The following is a 7,251-nucleotide window of genomic DNA, read 5'->3' as shown; positions in this document are numbered from 1 at the left end:
AATTTGCAAGTATTTTCTGGCATCCATTTTTGTCGTTTCTTTTTTTCCCCTGTCTTTTTAATGACTCTTTTCTTTCTCCATTTGATGATGTTCTTAATTATCATCTCACAACTCTTCTTGTCTTCTGTCATTAGTGTCTAATGCATCAAGTCTGTTCTTGAGATTGTCTCTAAATTCAGGGGGGATATACTGTAGTTCATAATTGGGTCTTATAGACTTGTTTTAATGTTCTTCTGCTTCATCCTGGGTTCCTAGCAAGGCTTTTGTTGACAATGGACCAAAGACGATCAGTCAAATCCGTCAAGATACAGTAAAAGATCTAGGTGTGTTTATTCCTGCTCCTATGACTCAAGGAATGAGAAAAGACTTCTTTCTGGAGGGACCATTCATGCCACCCAGGATGAAAATGGATAGGGACGCACTTGGAGGACTTGCTGATATGTTTGGACAAATGCCAGGTAGTGGAATTGGTATTGGTCCAGGAGTTATCCAGGATAGATTTTCACCCACCATAGGGCATCATCATTCAAATCAACTTTTCAATGGCCATGGAGGACACATCATGCCTCCCACACAATTGGAGTTTGGAGAGATGGGAGGCAAGTTTATGAAAAGACAGTGGCTGAGCCAGCTCTACCATACCCAGAGTCAGGAACTCTTATCCCAGCTACAAGGACAGTCGAAGGATATGCCACCTCAGTTTTCTGAGAAAGAACAGCTTAATGCAGATGAGATTAGCCTGAGGCCTGCTCAATCTTTCCTAATGAATAAAAACCAAGCGCCAAAACTTCAGCCCCAGATAACTATGATTCCTCCTAGTGCTCAGCCACCACACACTCAGACACCACCTCTGGGACGGGCACCTCAGCTTGGTCTCAAAACTAATCCACCACTTATCCAGGAAAAACCTGCCAAGACCAGTACAAAGCCACCACCATCAAAAGAAGAACTACTTAAGTTAACTGAAACTGTTGTGACTGAATATCTGAATAGTGGGAATGCAAATGAGGCTGGCAATAGTGTAAGACAAATGAAGGCCCCTAAACATTTTCTTTCTGAGATGTTAAGCAAAGTAATCATCCTCTCACTAGATAGAAGTGATGAAGACAAAGAAAAAGCAAGTTCTTTGATCAGTTTACTCAAACAGGAAGGGATAGCCACAAGCAACAACTTCATACAGGCATTCCTGAATTTATTGGACCAGTGTCCCAAACTGGAGCTTGACATCCCCTTGGTGAAATCTTATTTAGCAGTTTGCAGCTGGTGCCATCATTTCAGAGCTGGTGAACATTTATTTCCAAACTAGCTGAACCACTGGAAAGTGGCACCCATTTTCTCCTCTTCTTACTTTACCTTCAGCAATTAGCTAAATTACAAGATCAAGAATGGTTAACAGAACTTTTTCAACAAAGTAAGGTCAATATGCAGAAAACGCTTCCAGAAATTGATCAAAATAAAGACCGAATGTTGGAAGATCGTGGAAGGAAAGGGACTGAGTTTGTTATTCCCACTACTCAAACTAGAGAAGGAACTGTTAAAGCAAATAAAGTTGGATCCATCCCCACAAACCATATACAAGTGGATTAAAGATAACATCTCTCCCAAACTTCATGTAGATAAAGAGATAACATTTCTCCCAAACTTCATGTAGATAAAGGATTTGTGAACATCTTAATGACTAGTTTCTTACAGTATATTTCTAGTGAAGTCCCAGTGATAAAACAGATTCTTCCTCTGCTCCTTCCAAAGAATAATTGTTGTTGTTAAGTGCCGTCGAGTAGGTTCCGACTCATAGCGACCCTGTACAGGGTTTCCGTGGCTATAAATCTTTATGGGAGTAGAAAGCCTCCTCTTTCTCCCGCGGAACAGCTGGTAGTTTCGAACTGCTGACCTTGCGGTTAGCAGCCCGATTCGTAACCACTACGCAACTGCTTCTTTCTTTCAAGCCAGTAATGCAGAAATTCCTTCATGATCATGTCGGTCTACAAGTCAGTGCTCTGTATGCTCTTCAGGTACCCTGCTACAATAGCAACTTCTGCAAAGGCATGTTACTTTGCTTTTTTGTTCACTTTTATGATATGGAAATTATTGAAGAAGAAGCTTTCTTGGCTTAGAAAGAAGATCTAACCCAAGAGTTTCCAGGGAAAGGCAAGGCTTTGTTCCAGGTGAATCAGTGGCTAACCTGGCTAGAAACTGCTGAAGAAGAAGCTGACTAAAGAAGCAGCCAAAGCCTTAAATTGTGCAAAACATACTGTTGCTATGATGTAACTGCATTTGACCTAACCACTGTGAAAATTAATTCTGCTGTAACATTTTCACAATATTTAAAGCACAAGAACGTCAGTAGTAGTTCCTTCTGTATAAGTTTTTTTTTTTTTTGTAGTGTATTGTCTTAATCATATTCTACCATCAAATATTTTAGCAGTATCTTTAATATTTAGACAGTATATTAGCAGCATTCAGTAATTACCTCATAAGTTCTCAAGCAGAGGCAGTCTATTGCAAGGATCTTCTTTGCTGCCAGTTAACATAGGCTGTTTTAAGTTAGAAAACTGAATAGCAACACTGAATACTATAGAAATGTACTTTGTTCAGTAATACTTGAGTTGTTACAATATTTGATTATCCATTTGGTTGTTACAGAAAAATTCTTAACAGTAATTGATGGTTGTTGCCGTAATAGTAAATTGCCTGTATTTCTACCTCTAGTAATGGGCTTTATGTGCTAGATTTTAATATACTTGAGCCTGGGCAAGTGCACAAGTCTTTTTACAAGAAACATGGTTTACTGGCACAAAACTGATAAGTTTTGAGAGACCGTTAATGCCCTTGAAGTGGTTTTTGTGGGTGTGAAACAAATGGTGAGAATTTTAATTGGTCCTTCTTATTATAGTATTGAAATTAAGTAGACTTAATTTTTCAAGTCATGTTCATGCCCTGATTTTATATACTTATATCTATTAATAAACATTGTGATACTTAAAAAAAAAAAAAAGAGTGCATTTATTATCTACAATACAGCTTTAAGTATACTATTCAGCAGGAATCATATCCGTGCAGCATATGCATCAAAAGTTGATGATTAACACAATAACCTTTAGATCACACTATCAATTCAATCATGTTCAGACTTACAGATTAAGTACATAGTGATTCTTGTTTCTGGTTACAGTCCCTGCTCCCAAGCTATGTAGTTAGTGTGTTCTTTCCCAGAGTCTTTGGCCAGCAAGACTTCCCTTGTTATTCTTCTCAAGGTGCCCCTTTATCTGAGAACGGCCTCAGAGTAGGCTTCACACACATCCTGCAGCTCCTACAGATCTTATGCAATACTGTCTTTTTGTGAACAGTAAAACATCTTAACATCATTTTCTCTCCTTTACCCCTTCAGCCTGTGTCTTGATCCCTATATCACAGAGATTTGTTATTACAAGGCTGTGCAAATGTCACAGTCTACCTCTATTTCAGTTAACCTTCAGATACTTCACAGAGTCTTTCTCGATTGTCCCTACTCCTCTGCCCTCCTCCCCTCCTTATGTATTGCCCTTCCCCTCCTATTTATTTTCCTCCCTGTCCCCCAAGTTATAATGTGTCTATTCCTTTACTTGTGAGTTACTGTGCCTTTCCTCCCACCCCTAGTAACCCTCAAAGAATTATTCTTTTATTATAAAAATCCATTATGTTTTTACAATAATGGACTTACGCAATATCTGTCTTTTTGTGGCTAATTCCACTCAACATTATGTCCTCAAGGTTCATCCATGTTACACCGTGTTCTGCAGCTTTATTATTATTCTTCATGGTGGCATAGTATTCCATGTGTGTATGTACCAGAGTTTGCTTATCCATTCTTCAGTTGGTGGAGATTTAGGTAGTTTCCGGTTTTGGTTTTTTTTTTCTATTGTGAATAGTGCTGCGATGAACATTGGTGTGCATATACCTTCTTGCATTCTGACTCACATTTCCTGTGGACACATATCAAGTAGAGGAATAGCTGGATCATAAAGTAGTTTTCAGCTTTCTGAGTAAGTGCCATACCGTTCTCCAGAGCGACTGAAATAATTTTCAGTTCTACCAGTAATGTAGGAGGGTCCCAGTCTCTCCACACCCTCACCAGCATTTGTTGTCCTCTGCTTTTGTGAACTTTGCTGTTACTGCTGTTGTGAGATGATACCTCATCATTGTTTTTATTTGCATCTCTATAGCCTCTAATGATCTTGAGCATTTCTTCATATGTTTGTTTACTGCCAGGATGTCTATTTTGGTGAAGTGTCTATTCATTTCCTATGCCCATTTTATTATTGGGTTATGCATCTTTTTCTTGTAGATGTGCTATAGTTTCCTATAAATTTTAGAGATTAGTCTCATGTCTAATGTGTTGTTTCAAAAGATTTTTACCCAGTCTGTGGGCTCCCTTTTAACTCCTATGGCTAATTCTTTTGATGCACATAAATTTCTAATTTTTAGTATGTCCCAGTCATGGGATTTGTTCTCTCTTGTCTGTGTGCTTTTTGCCATGTTTGATAATCTATGTGTGCCATATATTAGAGCCCTTAAGTTTGACCCTATTTTTTTCTTTGATAATCTTTATAGTTCTTGGATTTACATTTAGATCTTTAATCCATGTTGAACTAGTTTTTGTATATGATGTGAGATATAGGTTTTGTTTCATTCTTTTGCAAATCAATTTCCTGTTTTGCCACCACCATTTGTTGAAAAGACTATCTCTTCTCCATCTAATATACTTTGGTTCTTTGTCAAAGATCAGTTGACTATATGTGGATGGATATAATTTGGGTTCTCAATTCTGTTCCAATGATCTATGTGTCATTCATTGTACCAATCCCAGAGTGTTTTTATCACTGTGGCCCTGTAGTCCACGTATTTTTGAAGTCTGGAAGCAAGAGACTTCCCACTTTGTTCTTTTTCTTTAACAGTGCTTTACTTATCCAAGGTCTCTTTTTCTTCCAAATAAATTTCCTGATCATTTTTTCCATGTTTTTAAAGAATGTTGTTGGAATCTGGATTGGAATTTCATTATACTTGTAGTTGTTTTGGGTAGTATTGACATTTTCACAATGTTAAGTCTTCTTATTTATGAGCATGGTACATTCTTCCATTTTTGTACATCTCTTTTGGTTTCTTGTAGTAGCATTTAGCAGTTTTCTTTATATAGGTCTTTTGTTTCTCTGGTTAGATTTACTCCTAAATACTTCATCCTTTGAGTGTCTATCATAAATGGTATTGTTTTTCTTATTTCTTCTTCAGAGTTCTGTTTATTATTATGTAAGAATCCAACTCATTTTTTTCCCCCTGCCTGGTACATCTTTATGTCACTCAAGATAGAGTGATGAATCTTCTACACTTAAGGATCTTCCTTACCCGTTCAATCCAAAAGAGCCAAACAAAATGATTAGTAAAGAAAAATGTAGGAATCAACATATCCTTGTGTTTTGTATTTTAAGATTTAAAAAGTGTTTTAAGTTTGTACTTGCTAATAGGAAAACACTATCTGACTGGATACCCTAATGACAAATGTGTGTCAAATGTCTCAGCTGCATTAGGGATGCAGGGAAGGATAGTCTCAGAGCACCCCAGCTTTCTTGACAAGAAAGTTGGAGGTACACTGGTTTGTATTATTGCAACATCCACTGAGTGCTCTAGGTTGCTTTTCCTTCAGCAAGGGCTTTGTCAGAGATGTTTAGGCTTGACCTCCAAATTTGGTTGACAATTTACTGATGAGATTCATGACCTTAGGGTTATACTGACACTTCGATATATTTGCTGGGTTCTGAACCACATCCTGGTAGGCCACCATAACTTTTGGATTTTTCATGGCTGTAAGAACTTCTGTATCACTAAGAATCTCATTGAGTCCAGGCATGCCACCTGCCATTCCGGCATGCCCTCAGGAAAATTACCAGGCATTCTCCTGGGAAAGCCACCTGGAAAAGAGCCATGCTTAGCTCTGGATTGTCACCTGGCTTCTTCCTCCCTCTGGGTTCTTTCATGTTCTTCCCAAGCCTTCTTAACCCTTACTATTATTTCTTTGATCTCTTGCTCTTCAAGTTTTCGCTCATACTTTCTCCGATATTCTGCAATGTTCTGGGACCTGGGTTGAATCTCTTTCAGCATTGCACTAGCATATTCATCATAGTCCAGTTTACAAGCAAGAGGAAGGTCATGTGCTGCTTCTTCCCAATGGTCCATAATTCTGTGTACTTTGCCTTGCCACTTGTAGGGCTGAGCTGAATCAGGATTAAATTCAATGGCTTTGTCACAGTCTCAGATGGCAGCATTTGGCTTCTGTAATTTGATGAAGACACTGGCTCTCTTGGCATACAGAATGGCCAATTGAGGACTCAGTTTGATGACATCTGTGAACAAGTCGATGGCTTTCTGTAGTTCAACATCATTGAGGGCATCAGTGGCAGCCACTTTATTATCAATTGCCTGATCCATCATCTCTTCAGTTATCGCTACAGTTTCATCTCCATTTCTTAAGGGACATCTGTGTCTGGGTCAATCACACCTTCGTTGTCAATTTCTAGATTTCTTTCTTCACTTGATGGTTCATCTGTCTTTATGCTTTCTTCCGGCTTCTTATTATCTGTTTTTCTTGCTTGGTATTCTCTTCTAATTTTGCTTTCTGAGTAGCAGGTGTTATTTTACCACCCATGCTCTCCACCCACTCCCTCAGAAAGCACAATTCCTCCGTGTGCAGGATGCTCAGGTCCTGCTTACACAGTTTCACAAAGGCCCCCTCACTCTCTTTGTGGGTGTCCATGGTCTGCAGGAGGCAGGAGGTGGGGGGCGCTGGCTGAGAAGACTGTAGCCGGATTCCAGGCCCAGTCACTAGCTCAGCGTGATGGTGTAGAAGGGGGCGGCAGTCAGGAGAGGGAGAGTCCCAACTCATTTTTGTATATTGATCTTGAACCCTGCCACTTTGCTGAATTTTCCAGTGATTTCCAATAGTTTTGTGCTAAGTCTTTGGCGTTTTTATGTATAAGACCGTATTATCTGAAAATACAGAGAATATTCCTTCTTCTTTGCCAGTTTGGACACCTTTAATCTCCTTTTCTTGCCTTATAGTTCTGGCTAAGACTTCCAACACAATATTGAATAGGAGTGACAATAATGGGCATCCTTGTCTGGTTCCTATTCTCAAGGGGAATGCTTTCAGTTTCTCTCTGTTGAGAGTGATGTTGACTGTTGGTTTTGTACATATGCTTTTAATTATGTTGAGGAATTTTC

The 7,251-nt window shown here is 38.9% G+C and overlaps 2 pseudogenes; one reads left to right on the top strand and one right to left on the bottom strand.

Annotated features, from left to right (window-relative positions):
* Nucleotides 1-247: 247 nt before the first annotated feature.
* LOC102813834 lies at nucleotides 248-2,216 on the top strand (annotated as a pseudogene).
* A 3,482-nt stretch (nucleotides 2,217-5,698) lies between these two features.
* LOC102837102 lies at nucleotides 5,699-6,784 on the bottom strand (annotated as a pseudogene).
* Nucleotides 6,785-7,251: the final 467 nt, after the last annotated feature.

This window comes from Chrysochloris asiatica, unplaced genomic scaffold, assembly GCF_000296735.1.
Source record: "Chrysochloris asiatica unplaced genomic scaffold, ChrAsi1.0 scaffold00108, whole genome shotgun sequence".
Taxonomy (NCBI): domain Eukaryota; kingdom Metazoa; phylum Chordata; class Mammalia; order Afrosoricida; family Chrysochloridae; genus Chrysochloris; species Chrysochloris asiatica.
The sequence above is the reverse complement of the archived record's forward strand: the minus strand, read 5'-3'. Positions and strand labels throughout refer to the sequence as shown.